The following is an 18,451-nucleotide window of genomic DNA, read 5'->3' on the forward strand; positions in this document are numbered from 1 at the left end:
TCTTCCATAACAATGATACATTAAAACAGCCCATGCCCTCCCATGTCCCTGTGTGGTGGAATTGCTTCACTTTTCCAAAATTAAAGTCTTGGAAAATTGTGTCAGCTTCTGAACCTGCTTGGTTATTTGCATGCTACACCACTGGCATGCTTGGTCTCCTACCGCTGTTGGTTGGAGATATTGGTCTGCGTAACCCTAATACACTGGAAGCTCCGTTATTGCCTTCCATGTCCATTGAGAAGTTTGATAGATGAAGTTTTGTGCAACTTTGAGCAAGCTTTGATTGGCTTTGTTTGGCATCAGAACTTTTCAAATTCCATCCTCATGTTCTTTGGTTGGGTTGGGCTTGTTTTCTTGAAATTCTGGAAGGATCGACTTGGCCAGGAGTTTTTCATTGTGGCTAATGAGGGTTTCACTATCAGGGAGTGAGAGGATTAATGTCAAGCAGTGCCAATCCACCGGTTGCCCCGAGTGGCTGTTTGTTTTTGGGAAAAAATGCTATGATTAGCTTCACACTTACATGTAGCCACCAAAAGAACCAAAGAACATTATTCCAAGTTGAGAGCGATCATGGTACTCAGTAGAAAATTCTTTATTTTGTTTTTTACAACCGTAAAGCATGATTCTAAAATTTATTAAAATACAAGTTAAAACAGTTTCACAAAAAGTGCATCATTATATCTGGGTATATACAGAATTTACCAACTCATTTGTAACAATGTTTGCTGGTTCAATGTCCGCTTTTCTTAAAAGTGAATCAATCAGAGTTAAAAACGTTGCCCTCGACAAATTAAGATGTTTGATGTTCCCCCTTGCCCAGCGAGTTATAATCTGCCTACAAGTACGAATGTTGAGTTCTTTTAAAATTGGTTTTAAAGCGTCCTTCTAGTTTCGTTGACTGTAGGACAGACACACATCACGTGGCATAGAGATTCGCTGTGATATCCACATAGTCGACAATTTGTGTTTTGGTGTTTCCCTTTCCATGTTGGTCGCAAATCCTTGGTTTCATGGACTCCAAGCCGATACAGCATGTACTTCTTTTTTAGTGACAATCTGAAGTGTGCTGCTAGATAATCTTGCGATTTGAGTTTTACATAAGAATTTATCACAGTCCAAGAGTGTCGCCGTTTTGCCACTGTATTTTTGTCTTCTAAAAAAGTCAATTTCTTTGCAGCGGCATTACACACTCTATTGAACGCCACCTTTCCATTTTACTGTCCCATGCCTCTTGGATGTCTAGTTCCACCAGAGCTGATCTTAGATGTTCACCCCATGTGCACGATGTTTTTTTATCAAACTGGGCCTTTATTTCTGTTCAGCATAGATTGTTCATGGTGCCGGGTTCCGTGGAGCAAAGTTTCCAGCATAGTTTCACAAAAACAGATTGTCTCTGGAATTTCTGGTTTTGGAGCCCAAATTCGAGGCGGATCTGTGCTGGTGACACTGCTTTGGGGGAGGTTAAAAACATCTTTATACACTTTTGTCTGAAGCTTGTTCAAAATTCCAAATTCACGGCCATGCCATATTTCTAAACCATATGCCAGCGCTGGAAGTAATTGTGCTGCCATTGTTTTTCAAAGATGGATGTTTGAAGGGCAACTCAGTTTCGATTGCAGCTGTTTGTATACAAAGGTTAGAGTTTGGGCCTTTGCTCTAATTGCACATTTTTGATCAGTAAAGGACATGCATCGCCCTAAATTGATGCCCACATACTTATAAGTGCCAACTTCCTCTATTTGTTTGCCCTTTGCGAAACACCTGAATTTTTTGGGCCTTGGGCCTGCTGATCGCACCACCTTTGTTTTTTTCTTGTTTATCCCCAGCCCTTGATGGTCAAAGTAATTTGTCAGATGGTCAATGACTCTTTGTAGGCCAATTGGGGTTTGACTCAAGACCACTATGTCATCTGCATATTGAAAATACTGCATGTGGTCTTCTGCCAATTTCGGAGGATGGCTGTTTATTTTTAACAAATGGATGTGCAGGTCAGCGAGGTACAGATTAAAAAGGCTGGGGGCCAAGACACACCCCTGTTTCAGACTATTATTTATATCATAAACACAATTCAAGAGGGGGGACTAGGAGCTGTTAGAAAGAGGTCCTACACCAATGCTCCTAAAGATAATACGCAATATACTTTCGATGGTGCCAGTTCCTAGGGAGACAAAGAGAGGAAAGTGCTCAGCAATCCAGGTTGGTTGTGAGTCAAGTAAAGTGTCTCCAAAATAAGGTATGAGAGTGCAAGAATGGTGAGTGATACTCCTGTGTGTTTTGTGCCCTCACACACCCTTGCGAGTGTATAGCATCATCATTGGGCACAGCTCCTCGTGGGGGTGGCGCTGCAGTCCCTCACAGGCCCTACTCGACAGCTCTCTGGTGGAGATCTTTTAGGAGTTGCCGCATGTGTGTATGAGGGTGTGTGGGCCAAGTGGTGATTGTGAGTGAAGATAAAATAGCCTGTTGGCACCCCGGTAGATTTATTAGGGGGTCCTCTGGGTTAGGCTCAAATAAGACGGGGATAGAGAAGCAATTTATGCAAAAGGAGAGGGGGAAAAAACTAATATTTCTGCTGCTCTCAACCCGTGTGATAGTGTTATCAAAGTGTTAGAAGTAGAGAGTGGTCGATATGTTTCGTGCTATCAGTGGGCCCCTAACGGATCCCTATGCGCTTCTTCAGGACCGTGGATCTAGATAGATAAAAAGTGGAAATCAGGGACGACACAATATATTCCAACCATACCTTTAATAAGGTTGAGTGACAGATAATGAGTTTGAGACACGTCTTATTCGTGTACTCTAATTCAAACCCTCCCCGGAGTGGAGTAGGGCTGCTTCCGCGGTAACTCTCGGGTATGGAGAGGAAGTTCTCACCCTCCTTCTGAATCCTGGAGACCTATTAGCCCGCCCGGCGGACTTGGCGGACTAATAGGTGGGAACGCAAATTGCATGCCTCTTGAATATCAATGAGGCTGTCGCAATTTGCAACTCCATTAGTAACAGCTAGCACTCCCAGGGATGGTGGCCTGCTGGGGTCAGAAGACCACCATGCCTGGGACCGCTCTTAAAAATGCAGCCCATTTTCTTTAAAGGAAAACACAAAGCATTTAAAAAAGAAAAATGTACCTTTTCAGTTTCATTTTCTTAAGGGAATGCAGTGGTCCCTGGGACCACTGCCTGCTCTTAAAAATATTTTCTCACATACTCACAAAGAGGAAGGGGTCCCCTGGGAACCCCTTCCCGTTTGCCAGTGGTTTACCACCTACTTGAAGTAGGTGGTAAACTGCAAGTGTTTTGCGGCCACGAATGCGGTCGCAAAGCAATTGTACATGACATGGTTCTCACCCTATTACTAATATCCCAAATGCTAATTTGCAAGTCAGTGACTCGCAAAATAACATTTGTACATGCCATTACCCTTTTTTGCCATCATAAATGGGAGGATCTCCCTTTTGTGGCCGCAAAAAAGGGTCGTAATTCTACCTCCACATTACCCCGTTGATTCCTAGGAGAAGCCTAATTCTGAACTGAACTGTGGAGCAGGACCAGACTTAGAAATGTGTAACATAGATATGTCTAAAAGCTCCGTACGACTATAGATTTTGAACTGTTAAGGCTAGAGACCATAGACTAACACAGTTCGACCCCCACCTGTCATCACAGACATTATTCTGACTCAACACTACTCCAAGAACCACCCCCGCAATGGAAAATCTAAAGGCACCTACAGCTGGTGTTGTTGTTATGGGTTGTTAGATGCACTTGGCACAACTCCCAGTGAATGCAATGACTTGATTATATGGTGCCTCTATTTGTGGGAAGAATGGATCCTCCATAATGTAGGAAACTCGGAATGGAAAGGGCCGATATCCATAAGGGATATAACAAGAGACGTGAAGAGGATTTAGCGTCCCAATGGCCGAATTACATATATGGCATACTTTCCCTGTTTGCACTACAGCACACCTTTAAGTGGGTGCACCAACAGGGAAAGTGCACACTATTACTGCGAACACTCAGCCCTCAGGGTAGCTGCAAATTTATACAGCCCTGGGAGCAGCGCATTCAAGTGAAATACGGAGCGGTTGCTTCAAAGCTGCTCCATCTTCCGTAGTGCAGGGCCCCGGCTGCACTTTTGAGAGGGGATAAAGGTACCCTTGCAGGTGAATGCAGTGAGTGACTGCACACACCTGCAAGGAAATATCTGGGGGGGGGTTATGGGACCCCATTTCTTCCCTCCGAAGGGCTGCCTTTAGGAGGAGCACTAAAAGTGCATCACCCTTTTGCAGTGCACTTTCAGTGTGCCTCCTAAAGTCATGTTTGCCTCTGCACCTGCGTCCATAACACAGCGGGGGCACAGAGGCAAGGTGATTGCCTCGTTTGCATGGGGCAAGTCCCCATGGGAATATGCCCCCATAAAAATGAGGGAACGCCCTCTTGAGGTGCTGCTGGTGCTTCATGTGTGCCAGCGCTTACTGTATTACGAAAGGGGTTGTCCAAGCGTCTGTGGCCCCTTCTGTAATACGAAAGTGCCCCGGGGGTGCACAAAGCTGGCACAGATGCCCTGGCGCCCCCAAGGCACTTTCTATAATACAACCTCAGGAGAGTTTTGCCAGCATTACCATGTGAGTCAAAGTTTAGAGAAGTTTACTTCAGGCTCTGTTACAGAAACAATTACTAAGCACCCTGATGACAGTCAATGAACTCTTACACCTTACACTAATGGAGTGTACTTTCTCAACACTCTATAACTGCGGTTGAAAGTCATTCTATGAAATATTATCTTAATATTTTAATGTGAAAAATATGTTTTGACAGTTTCTAATTTTTTTTACCAGATGTGCTTGAGGCGTGAATGCATGATTAAGACAAAAGCAAAAATGTGCTTTGTGAGTGTCTAACCTCATATTCGATGTTTCAGTCTTTTTTTCATTTCACTCATTGGAGCTATATATCATTAATGTAATTATGTTCTGATTTTGATATGTGGTTTTCTGAAAGTACAAATGTAGGCGGCAATTACCTGTGCCAACCGTCACTGCGCCTGGTGCTCCGAAGCCCCGGGCTTTAGAATTTTCCAAGTGCACGAATTAACTCTAATGATGAGTTTCCCCTTTCAAGCGGTATTTCTGCTCTGAAATCTGCATATTCCTGCAGTCATCGCGACTTTTCCCTCTGTTTCATTCCGCATGCCTGACGGACTTTATCGCACTGGGTAATTTTGGAGTGCATTAAACTCTGCTCTACCTGTAATTATGTTTCGGGATTTAAAAAAAAAGCAAGCCAGTCATGTTTGAGACACTGCTGATAAAACTTGATTTCTATTGTGAAACACGGATATTGCTGCCTCGCTCTTCAGACTAATTCACACTTCCTCCGCTCCCCCTCCCCCCACGGTTTGTAAAAGGAAAGTGATGTAAACTGGGAAATTCCGAATTCCTCAAGTGCTGGTGGGACAGGGTGCAAAGCTATGAATAACCCGATCTCTTGTGGTATTTGTGTCTGGTGCCTGACAAATCTTGAACCTCAGCCTGAGGCGAGTCTTCTGTCCTACACCGGTGGACATGTTTCGCCTAACTGTGCTTAAGGTCCGCTTCCTCAGTGCCTCCAACCCTCAATGGACTTCTAGGCACATACACCTCCACTGAAGCTGGTACTGGTGGTGGACAATGGTAAACAAAGTAGTCTTTCTTGCTTGTTGACTGCTAATAAGTCCTGCATCCTGTGCATGGGAAGCAGCATGTTGTTTTCAGGGCAGTTTATGGCATGTTTGTGGGCGCTGTTAATGCCTCTCCAACCCCTTCTAGATCTCAGGACCACTGGGCGGCCGAACCAGGGGACGCAGTGCTGGGCATGGCCCTTCCTGTCCCATTTACTCCAGCAGAATCAGGCTTGGCCCTGTTGGGCTCACCAATTCCCTATGAGAGTGGGAGCCAGAGCCGCGTAAATCATGGCTGTCCTGTCGATGGCGCAAGTCACGGTGTAAACTGTGCTGCTGATCAGCCATCCGAGTGGAAAAAGTCCAAGCATTCCCCCCTCCCCAACCCAACCCCTTGATGGAGACAGATTGGAGCTTGAAGCCTGCGGCACCAGAGTATCAGAACTAGGGTCTTGTAGAGGGGCCACCCGGCCAGCACACAATATTGTTGCACATATCACCCATCTTGACTGGGCGCGGTCCCACGGGATAAATAAACAGGCCCAGGTGGCACGTAACCTTCGGCCGAGATCGAGCCGCTGTCTGGTGTGCCCTCCTTGCTACGCATTTGTGAACTGCGCCGCCTACCTTTCCTGCCGTGCCACACTGGGGACGAGGTGTGAACGGACCCTCGTGTCTTCTTCTCGTTCCCCCACACAACAAAAGCTGCTCCGGCTGCCGGCATGCGGCTGCATCTGCCTCACTGACCCGTCCTGCCTGCGCACTCATCTGGTCCACTACCCGCCGCTGTTAGGGCAATAGATGGCGCCAGTGCGCACCACGACGACCGCTTTTTAGGTCTCGCCTGAGACAGCGCTTTAGCGCTGCTCTCGCGAGAGCTTTTGTAAAAGGGGGATCTGGAAGTGCAAACAGTGCTTTTCAGGCCTCCAAATACAGTGCATGTGCGCCGGGCGTGCGCACCATTTGGCAGCCTGAAAAGCACTGCCTGATGACTTCGCGGCCCCTTTGATGTCCTCAGTGAGCTGCGCGGCCACTGAGGACATCAAAGTGCACACCATTTGCCACCCCCTTCCTGCTTGTTATTGTTTCCTTTGATCCCTATCTTTCCCTTTCTCAATCTCACCCTCTCCCTGCCTTTTACAACTGCGGCCGCACCACTGTGCCCGCCCCCACTCCCCCCTCCCACTCCCTCCTCGTCAACTTCAGTGCGCGCTTGTTTATATTTATGCCTAATTTCATTTAATGACATGAAAGCAAATTACCTAAATTTCGCGCACCCCTCCTCCGGATACCCAAAAACCTAGATTTTCCTTCATCAAAACCTCTGGCTGCTGCGCTGGTGCTGAGCCGGTTTAGTGACTTGGGTATCGGCTCGTTGGACGTGCTCTGTACTCCTGCGCTACAGGAACCCTGGTCATCCGTGCCGGGACATACTCCACCCCGTCCTTTCATCACCAAGCTCAAGGCTTGCAGCTCACAGCCGGGCTCTGCACATACTCCTGGTACTGGTGCCTGAGGGTGAGTGAGCGACCGTGCACTGACCATCCCTCCCAAGCCCCGGCCTTGCACGTCCCCACACAAACCTCCACTGATACCCCCTGGTCCTCACTTCCAGGCCTTCGCTCACTCTTGTCTCGCAGGGGCTTCTCCTCTGGAGCCCCCACCCTGTGGAACTGCCTGAAACCCCCGAGGCACGCACATTTACTCCCTTGGCCTCCATAAACCCCGCACCCCCTCTCCCTCTCCCTACACCAGGCGGGTCTGACCCTGTCCCACGGGCCCTTTTTTCAGTACTAAGTCCTGGGTTCTGTTAGAAGTTCTGTTTGTGCCAACACATACCTCCGCCTCCCTACTTACTCTCTTTACGACACTTTTTCGCAAGCTCCGTTTTATCTCGTTTCACCCTCTGTGACTTTTTCCCATCTTTGCCTTTCAATGTATGTCTCTTTACCTGTCCTTTGTTGGTCTGTTTTTCATTGTCTCTCAGTATGTCCCTTTCCTGAACCCTTTCGCTGTCACGATCAATGCCTCCTTCTCGAGCACTTTCGTTTTTCCATTCTTTCCAGTTCACTTTCAGTTTCTCTTTCACTGTCTCACTAGCCCGCCTTTTCTCTTCTTGTGCCTTGTTTTCATCTCTTTCACCACCCACATTCTTACTATCACCACCCAGGGGGTGCTCTGAATCTTAACCCTCCTGTTTTCTGGGCCTCTCAAGCCACTTTTCTCCCTTCTGGAGACACCCTCTTTATAGCCTACTTCTGTGCTCTCCCTTGTCCCTAGAGTTGATCTCTCTCTAAGTTACCAAGCACTCCCTCCACCCTCGCTCATTTCTTTACTGCCCTTCTCTACCCGGACACTCTCGCTCCCCTCCACCACCCACTCCTCTGTGATCTCCCCCTCCCCTCTCTGTTCTAGATATCTCCTCCACTCTCTTCCTTTCAGAGCTGTCTTTATCCACATCTCATCCACCCAGAGATCTCGCACCCCTCCTGCACTCCTCCCTCTGTGCTCTGTGCCCTCCACCTCTCAGAGCTCTCACTGACCCTTACAGACTTTTTAAAGCATGTTGCGGCAGGATAGCTCTGTGGGTTACTGCGCCTACTGCCTTCAGCCTGCTAGTCCCAGATTCCCATCTTGGTCTCACTCCTACTTCTGTCGTGCCACGTTGGACATAAAACGACTTTCCATGGTTTGGACAATCATAAACAATGTATTTGTAGCGCCATGAAGCCACGAGACTGTTCTATGAAGCTTTTTGCTTGATGTTTGATTATTGTTGACTGAATGAATGGTGTAGTGTGTGTCAGTCCTTTACCTGTGATTGAGGTGGGCGGGGGGCGCTCACTCATGAGAAAGAGGAGCTGGCATGTCACTTTTCATCTGTGAAGCCTAAAAATGCTGCACTTCACTGGGGTAAAATTCTTTTACATTTCGAGATTCCTCTTACAGAAGACTTTTCTTGTGGGCGCCAGAGAGCTCTCCCTATAGAAACGCGCTGTTACTGGGATTTTTTTCGTAAAGTCTCTTTTTGCAGAAGTTTCTTCTCACGATTGAAGCAGTGCATCTTTTGCGAAGGGTGCAAGGATTTTCACGCCCTCTCACAAGCACTGTGTACATGTGTGACGTGAATAGTCCAGACAGCCTGGAGTAAGGAGCTAGTACATTTACTCGCTAGAGCAGGGGATGTGCAACGCCTCAGCTGGCCCACAGAGCTGCCTGTAGATATGTTAGTTCGAGTTAGCTGCTACTCTTAAATCAATCATAATACAGCTGAGTGGGTTTGGCATCAGTGCCTCAGACCTCGGCAGCCCGTGCAGGGTCACTCACTCACACAGTGACCCTGCGGTGACCCCTGGATACTGATTAGTAGTGAAATGCGGAGCAGGTCAGCCATGCACCGTAGGCCTCGCCTACCCGAGGCATGAACCACCCGTAGATCCGTGGATGAATGAGTAATGCGGGCCAGGGCAGCCCCCACCCGGGGCGGGTGCACCTACCTACAGGTTGGTGAATTCATGAATATCGTAGAAGATTAATGGGGCGGGGGTTGTTCAGGGTGTGGTGGACACTACGGCGGGGGGGGGGGGGGTTAAAGAGCTTTGAGGAGGTGGTACCGCCCCAGGCCCCCGTCTCGAAGGTTCAAGGTCAGCGGGTCATTCATCGGGGGCAGAAGCCATGTTTTTGTAGCAGTAAAGGTTTATTGTTGCAATTCAGCTTCCCCAACCAGAGGGGGCTGAGCGCAGGAACCCCCTTTCTTACCCATCTGTACCCACTGTCGCTCACTTCAAATAGCTACAGATGGGATTTACATTTCAAAACTGCAGAGTTCAGCAAAGTTTACAACTCTCACACAGCAAAGTTTTGTACGGTCTAAACTGCGGAAAATTTTGTCTGCAAAAGAAACCAAGCATTTGCAATGCAATAGGTCTCGCATTTACACGAGTTTAAGCTGTTGGCATTGTAAATGACAATGCCTTTTATTTATGTTCAAAAAACAAAAATAAAAGGCATTGTCATTTGCAATGTCAATAGCTCAAACTCGCGTAAATGCGAGACCTATTGCATTGCAAATGCTTGTTAAAGTCCTGCAGTGGTGAGAAGTGTTCCACGCCTGGGTGGACGGATTTCCTGCCGGCCAGTGAGGTGCCCTCCCGCATGTTACATGCTGCGCGAGGGCGGGGCTCCTGCGCCTGCATCGGCAGACTTCCGCACGGGCCCAGGAAGAGGCGGCGTGACGCCAGGGAGGTCTCCGGTTCTGAAGAGTGCCTCAAAGGGAGTAGCGCGAGCAACAGCTGCACTTGTGGGGTGTGAAGAGATTGAAAAAAAATATGTATATACACCGTGAACCAATAATAAGCCAGTCCAGTGGAAGGCGACAACAAGAAATAGCAAAAGGGTGCAAACGATCACCAGAGCCTGCAGCAACCAAGTCAAAGGCGGCAGATACCTCCAGGAAGACAACAGTGTAGGTTGTCAAGGGTCTAGAAGGGGCCAACTCCAGGTGCATAAAGGCAAGGGGCATAGGGGCCCAGCAGGGATAAATTCAGAAGGCTACCCTGTCCCCGGATTGGAGAGGCGTCTCTGCATCCAAGGTGCGATCAAACCAGGTGCACCACGGGAGACCCTCCGTCAACACCACAAGGTCCAGCACCGGTTACGCCACACTTGCACACGTCCCTCGCCCCCATACCCTCATTCAGCCAGCTAGCTGATGCCGCTACGGCCGCGCCCAGATGGAAGCTTTGGGTGGGGCGGCTCAACCATTATTTCACTGGAACCCGAGAAAGGGACGGAACGGTGAAGCGCTCCCTGCTGATGCACTTCGGAGGGGACAAGCTATTCGAGCTGTTTGAAATGCTGCCTAACACCGGAGCTGCCCACGAGTATGATGCCGCTTTCGCAGCCCTGGATAGGTACTTCGACCCACAGATGAACCCGGACTATGAGTGTTTCAAGTTGCGCCAAGCCCGGTAAACAGAAGCAGAGACAGTGCACATAGTCTACGCCCGGCTCCAGAAGTTGGCCCGATCCTGCACAACCATTGACCAAAATGAGGAGATCAGGGCGCAAATTATCCAGGGATCAAAGTCCATCACGATGCGGTGCCAGATACTCCGACAACCTAAGATATCACTGGATGAAATCCTGGTCCCTGCCTATTCGCATGAACTGTCAGACAAGCGGGCCGATGAGATGGAGGCTGTCTGAGTGAGGAACACCCTGGCCACGGTGATGCAGAAAGTAGTCCAGGTCAAGGAGGAAACAGTAGAGGTTGTGCAGAGATGACCGGGTTCAGGCCAGAGGCGAAATACCGGAAATCGGCCAAACTGCAAGTGTGAGCAGTGTGGATGCAACCACAAATAGCAAGACAGGTGTCCGGCAAGGGGGCAACCCTGCTCGAAATGCGGCAATGTCAATCACTACGCCAGCGTCTGCTGGAGTGGAGTCGTACTCACAAGAGGAGGTGAGTCCAGAGGGCACTCAACAACCTTAAGGATTCTCACGTTGGAAGATCACGAAAACCCGTGAGCACCCGCAGGACAAGGCGTGACTGCCTACTACGAAGACAATGACGACTCATTCATGATATCATTTGCAGGAATGCCAGGACGGAGGAGATGCCCACCTCTGATCTGCAACATGATGGTAAACGAAACATAAGTTAAAAGACCTAATAGATACAAAGACATCGGTTAACGTGATGGACTCAGACCAGTATGAGCGGCTGTCGCTTAAACCGTGTCTGACAACGAGCATGGCCAAGATCTACACATATGGCGGCACGGAGCCCATACCACTATGGGAAATGATGGAGGTCGAGGTATCCAGCACAGAGCATTCCGTGAAGACGAGGTTCCATGTGATGGAAGGGAAGAAAGGGACGCTACTGGCATGTCACACAGCAGAAGACCTTTAACAGGTTCATGAGAACCATGCCGAAGATATGATGAGCGAGTTTCCCCAACTCTTCTGAGGGCTAGGCAAGCTGCGAGGATGCCAAGTAAAGATCCATATTTGCAAGGCAGTCCAGCCGAGGACTCTAAGGCACATTTATGCCCTGCGGTGGAGAAAGAGCTACAAAACCTTGAAGGCTTTGGTCGTCATAGAAAAGGTGTCAGGAACCAAACCGTGGGTGTCCCCGTTGGTAGTGGTGCCAAAGGTTACTAAATCCCCTAAATTGGTCAGGTATAAAATAATTGCTTGGTTTTTTAGGAAACGCACGGCCATGTTAAAAAGATATTCTTTATCCTTGTTTCATTCTTTGTCTCCGTTTATTAACCTACTGTCATTTGATGGACAGGCGCTTAGTTTTGATTTAATGGGTCACTGGACAAAAGCTGGATTTAGTACAGTGGGTGATTTTTTACAAAATACAAGATGGATATCCCCGATGGAGATGAGATTACTCATTCCAAGAAATTTTTTGTTAATTGGCTCCTATATTCACATTTATCAACTCTTGCAGCAATATGTCCCCACATTATTTACTCAGATCTCGCCATTAAATAACGATCTCTTTTTTAATTATAACCTTGTAAGGAAACCTGGAGAGTGGAAACGCTGTCTTGCTCAATCAAGACAAAGGGATCTGGGCGCCAAAGCTGTAAAAAAATGGTGGGAGCAAGAAAATCACGTTCTGACAGTGTCTACATGGCGATCTATTAATAAACTGAATTTTTCCACATTAAGGGGAGCCAATTGGCGTAGAATGTTATTTTTTGGAAAATGGCTTTTGTATCGTACTCCTGCGGGAATCGCCAAAATGTATAGTAGTTATTCTCCAAATTGTTTTCGATGTTTAAATTTCGCCCCTGCAAACTGGACTCATGTAATCGCTGATTGTAGCTTGGTTAAAACATTTTGGGATGACATTTTTCTTTTCTTAAGCTCTAATTGTTATATTCAGATATCCTTAAATGTCAATTTGATGCTTTATGGTTTTGATCCGCACCTTAATCTATCTGTACCATTGGTTCAATTTGTCTATATTTGTATGGCCGTTGCTAGATCTCTGCTACTTCAAAATTGGCGCACAAATCAAATTCCATCCATTCATCAATGGCTTTCTAAAATGCGAAGAGTAAAGAGAAGTGAGCGAAGTTACGCTCTGAGGACTGGGGGGGGGAAAAAATTCGATAAAATTTGGGGTACCTTTTTTGATTAATTTTTTCAAATATTGTGTCTGTCTCTTCTCCATGGTTTAATTTTAAATTCATTATCTGTCTATATTTAATGCTGAAAGCAGGATATTTTCTTGGTGAGGATTTTTTTTTTTATTTTGTGCTTCATTTCTGTTTTCATTGCATATATCTGGTATTTTATATTTAGTATATGTATGACACCATTCAACTTCAATAAAAAAAAATAAAAAAAAAGGTAGTGGTGCCAAAGCCAAAACAACCTGGTGCCATTCGACTGTCTGTTGACATGAGGCTTCCAAATCAGGCCATCTGGAGAAAAAGACATGTGACCCGACCATGGACGACATCGTGGCAGAGCTGAACAGGACACAGTGGTTCTCGAAGCTCGATCTGAACTCCGGATATCACCAATTAGAGTTGGCACCAGAAAGCCGCTACATCACCACGTTTTCCACACATGTTGGTGTCAGTAGATATACCCGGCTCAATTTTGGCGTATCATCAGCAGCAGAGGTGTTTCAAAATGCCATCAAAGAAGCCCTCTCAGGCCTAATAGGAGTAATCTACTTAAATGATGACATCCTGATCTACTCGCAAAGTCTAGAAGAAAACCATGTCTGGCTCAGAGTGACACCACAGAGGCTGGCTGACTGTGGACTCACGCGCCACAAGAAAAAGTGTGCCTTCTACAAAAGTTCAATCAACTTCTTCGGATATGTCTTTTCAAGAGACGGACTCTGAGTGGATCCTCGCAAAGCCGACACCATCAGGAGCGCCCCAGTCCCACAGAATCCCACAGAAATAAGGAGCTTCCTTGGGATGGCGACGTACTGTGGGCGATTCATCCCTATTCTCGCCTCCATGGCAGAACCCCTCCGGCAGCTAACGAAGACTGGCACGCCCTGGGAGTGGATGCTAAGGGAGGAAGCAGCATTTCAAAACCTCAAGAAAGCCTGGTTGGATCAGATGACCATGGCATACTTCCACCCCAAACGGATGACGGAGTAAGTGGTTGATGCCAGCTCAGTCGGGCTTGGCGCGGTCCTCTTACAAGAAGAAGTTAAAGGAGCCTGTGCCACCGTGGCCTATGCCAGCCGAGCGCTGTCCCCAACTGAGGCCAGGTTCGCCCAAATAAAGCGGGAGGCTCTGACCATCAGGTGGGCATGCCAACACTTCCACCTATACCTGTGCAGCCATCCCTCCTGCGTGGTGGTGGACCACAAACACATACTTCCGCTGTTCAGCGGGTCGACACGGCTAGCGCCCAAGAATTGAGCGGGCAAGCGTACTCTTTTCAGCTGATATACAGGCCTTGCTCCGATAACCCCACCAATTTTATCTAAAGGCACCCCACAGCGATGACTGGCACGTCACCACAGGACGAAGACACATCAAACAAAACCTTCGTGAACATGGTGGAAGACAATGACTGCCCCATGGCTGTGATGAAAGAAGACATCTGCCATGCCACAGATGAGGACAACACGATGAAAAGGGTGAAAGAGGCCCTGGAAAATGGACGGAGGTATCGGTTCCTAGATGGAATCTGTCTGCTAACTGCGGAGGAACAGAACGCCCGCCGCCAACTTTGGAAAGTGCGGCATGAACTCATTGTCAGTGGGTCCAGGCTGGTCCTACGAGGACAGCAAATTGTCGTGCCACAGACCCTTTGCCAGCGGAGGGTCATGCTCGCCTATCAAGGACATCAAGGCACCGCTAAAACCAATGCCAGACAGTGGGCAAAGGTAGGGTTCCCCAGCATGGACAACATGGTAGACGCAGAAGTCTGACGCTGCCAGATCTTCAGATAACCCTAAATAAAGCCAGACAACGGGCAACCGTTCCAGGGGCAGGAATTCCACGACTTCCTAGGAAAAAGAGCGATCCGACACCGCCGCATCATGCCGCAGTGGCCTCAAGCTAACGGTGAGGTGGAGCAGTTCATGAGAACCCTCAATAGGGCTTCTGAATTGGGGTAGATCAGCATCAAGATCTCGAATAATGTCTGTAGCAATTATTACTCGCTTACTGGCAAACACCACACTCCATAACCGGGTGCGCCCCGGTCTCGCTCCTGCTGAAGCGCTTGCCACGAGACCACATTCCTGAAGACCCAGAATGGGTGCCACCAGGCTGGATAATGAAAGAGCACAATAAACGCAGAGAACGACTTATGAAAAGGCAACTGCAAGTAGAGGGGCAAAAGTTTCCGGTCTGGACATAGGATCCACAGTGGTCCGCAGGGATTGGCACCCAGGCTGAAAGTTTTGTTCCCCCTTATAAGCCAGAGGTGTGTACTGTCACTCGAGAGGATAGCACCATGATCACAGCGCAATGAGGCTGACACATGGTGGTGAGAAACGTATTGTAGTTCTAGATAGCCCAAGGTACCCTGGCTGCGGAACACTCATCGCAGGATCAAGAAAGCTTGCCAGAAGAAGATTCCGCCAGGGTCCCGGCAGGCCAGATGCCTGTCCCTGTACCGTGCGGAAGAGGCGCCAATCCAAAGAGCTCTGAGAGTCCATCCATGCCCAGAGTGTCCGCGAGGTCCTTGGAGAACACAGCTGAGAACTTGCAGCAAGAGCCCTCCCGAAGTCAACGGTACCCGCTTCGACCCAATCCGGCGCCCAGTCAGAGACTAAGGGACAATGTGTGCTGAACAAAACGCACACCCGCTAGATCTGGCTGCAATGGAGTGGGATGCAACAACACTCCGTTATGTGATTTTCTTTTGTTCTTATGTTACAATCTTCTTGTTTTCATTTTCCTCTCCTGCCCATCTTTCGTCTAAAGGAAAGTAGGGATGTAGAGGGGCCACCCGGCCTGCACAACAATGTTTCAGATATCATCCCTCATGACCGGGCAAGGTCCGAGAGGATAAATAAACGGGCCCAGGTCGCACGTGACCTTCGGCCAAGACCGAGCCGCTGTCTGGTGTGCCCTCCATGCTGCGCATTAGTGAACTGCTCACTTAAGTTGTGTTCTGAATTATCCACTCAAATGACTAATTTTTTTGTAAGCAATATTTTGCGCACAGTATTTATTCAATCCTTACTTCTGGCTACAATATTTTAACAAATAACCTGCAAATATTGGCTAACAGGCAGCTTTCAAAGTATGATTTGTCCCCCCCCCACAATTAGGGGTGTCTGAAATTCATATAATTAGCTTTTGCCTAAGTATGTGAAATTTAAGAAGAGTGATGAGAAATTACACAAAATGGAAACCCGTGAAACGCGAACTTACGTGGAAAAATAAGAACAAAAAAACACAACTGATGAGAGCAACTGCCACTCACATCCCGGTTGCTTGTGCTCTTCTGATGCGAACGGGGCATAATCACGTGTCATTACGTAATTGAGGGAATATCGCGTAACAAGCCTAACACAATATTATCAAATTTCACAAGATATGCCGGTGAAATGTATATTTCATCCAGGCTTATCAAAACGTGCATGTTCATAAATGCTAGATTAAACCTTCTTTTGCTGATATTTTGTTTCATGGTAGCTGTGGAGTGGTATGGCTCACTGGTTAGAGGCAGCAGACCCGGAAGCAGAGGATGGACTGGGACCAGGGTTCAATTCCTGACGTGACAGGGTCGTGGACCAGGGCCAGCGGACTTGATAATTCTCACCTCGGTGCCTACTCTAACCAGGGATCACACTCGGCAACTCTGGGCATTAGCTTGCCTCATCTCCACAACGGCCCCCCACATTCGCTGGGGATGCCTGGTTGCACCTTGGAGATACCCAGGAGGGACCATCTCACAGGGATAGCCAGGACGGGTTCCCCAGCGGTCTACAGCGCCAGGACGCCTCAGGGCAGCAGTGCGCTTTACAAGACACATACATTTACATTTAGCAAACATCTGCCTCTGGAATGTGGTCAAGGTTGCAGGCACGGGGGAAGAAAGGGGTTCAGCCTTTGATGTAAATTGGTCCCTTGTTTGACTTCAGCCACCGGCTGTGGCGGTGAGGAGGGTTCTTCAGATTCCTTTGTACCCAATCACAGATCTTGTTTTGAAGTTTTCACATTCATCTGTACCCAATCACAGATCTTGTTTTGAAGTTTTCAGATTCATCTGTACCCAATCACAGATCTTGTTTTGAAGTTTTCACATTCATCTGTACCCAATCAAAGATCTTGTTTTGAAGTTTTCACATTCATCTGTACCCAATCACAGATCTTGTTTTGAAGTTTGCTGGTAAGATGGCTCTCGAGCCGTCCCTGTTGGTGAACAGTCATCTAAACATATTCCCACTCCTGAGAAGTACCGTAGACTTGACATTCTCAGATCCTTTCCATCGCTGTGGGGAGCTCTGAGCCTTTTCCCAGGTATGGCGAGAATGATGACTCAGAGGCAGGCAAATTACTCCAAGCGCCCTGAAGCCGCGGTACCACCTAGTGAGACGCATACATTATCATTGTGAATGTACCGCACTGTTCTGCAGGGCTGGGTCCCTGAGGCCCCTGAATAGGAGCACTTTATAAACTTGAAACTGAAGGCAAGTTTTGAAACATAACAGAGTGCACTGAATCAATGAGATAGGGCCTTTTTATTACAAGAAGTGTACACGTGGGCTTGAGTTCTGCTCAGTGCAGTAATGTATATGTCAAAGGACAGTGTTGATTAGTGTTCCTGTGCTTTCACACAAGACAAAGTGATTCATTATTGTGATTAATAGGCAGAACAAGATTTAGTAAATGTGTATAGATTCCTTTCTTAAGAACTTATGTACTTCTTAATAAAAGAGGGCACCGTTTTGTATTAGGTTTTGTTAAAATGTCAAAATAACTTGATTATGATGCCACAACATTTGTCCCTGTGAGAAATTGGGTTTTTGGTTGAGGGGAGTGAAGACGCTTCTCAAGGAACAACCAGAATCCTTGTCAGGGTGAACCACAAAAGTCAACAAATTCCCCTGTGCTTAACCCTCTGGTTGCTTGGCACAAAAGCAGTCAGGCTTAACTATCAGGCAATGTGTAAAGTATTTGTGCAGCACCTAAACAGTAAGAAGGTGAAAACACAACAAAAGAATTATGAAAAATAGAGTAAATGTTAATGAATCATTTGACACCAAAACAATAAAAAATCCAATCAGTAGAAATGGAGTTATGAATTTTTAAAGTGAAAAACTGTGACTAAAGTTCAAAGCGCCAAGAGTGGACATCTAGCCGCGCGGGCACAGTTAAAAGATAGAGCACAGGTCAGATTCACAAAGTGGATTGAGCCTGGTCTCTACTTACCTTTGGACTTAGGAGAAGTTTGAGAGACAAATGCCTGAGAAGGTAAGGTTCAAAGAGGGAAAGCAGCAGAGTGTATCTGAGGAGGAGATGTCGTCTTCCAGAAGTTGCAGTGAAGATTTGGGCGTTGGAACTTAAGGGCAGATTTACAAGCCCCCTGCACCACCAGTACGTGACTTTTCGTGACGTACTGGTGGCACAGGGGACTCCTCCATATTTACAATGACAGGAAAAGCCACCCTGCATGACTTTTCCTCTCCTTGTAAATACGGCCCCTTCACACGCAACACTTTGCGTTCAAGGTGAGTTCCATGGGTTTTGCTGTGGGTGTTCCCACGCAACACCCATGGAACAACACACATCTCCAGATTTAAGAGAAATCGTAAATCTGGAGATGCGTCTG

Source organism: Triturus cristatus, chromosome 11 (genome assembly GCF_964204655.1).
Source record: "Triturus cristatus chromosome 11, aTriCri1.1, whole genome shotgun sequence".
Classification (NCBI taxonomy): domain Eukaryota; kingdom Metazoa; phylum Chordata; class Amphibia; order Caudata; family Salamandridae; genus Triturus; species Triturus cristatus.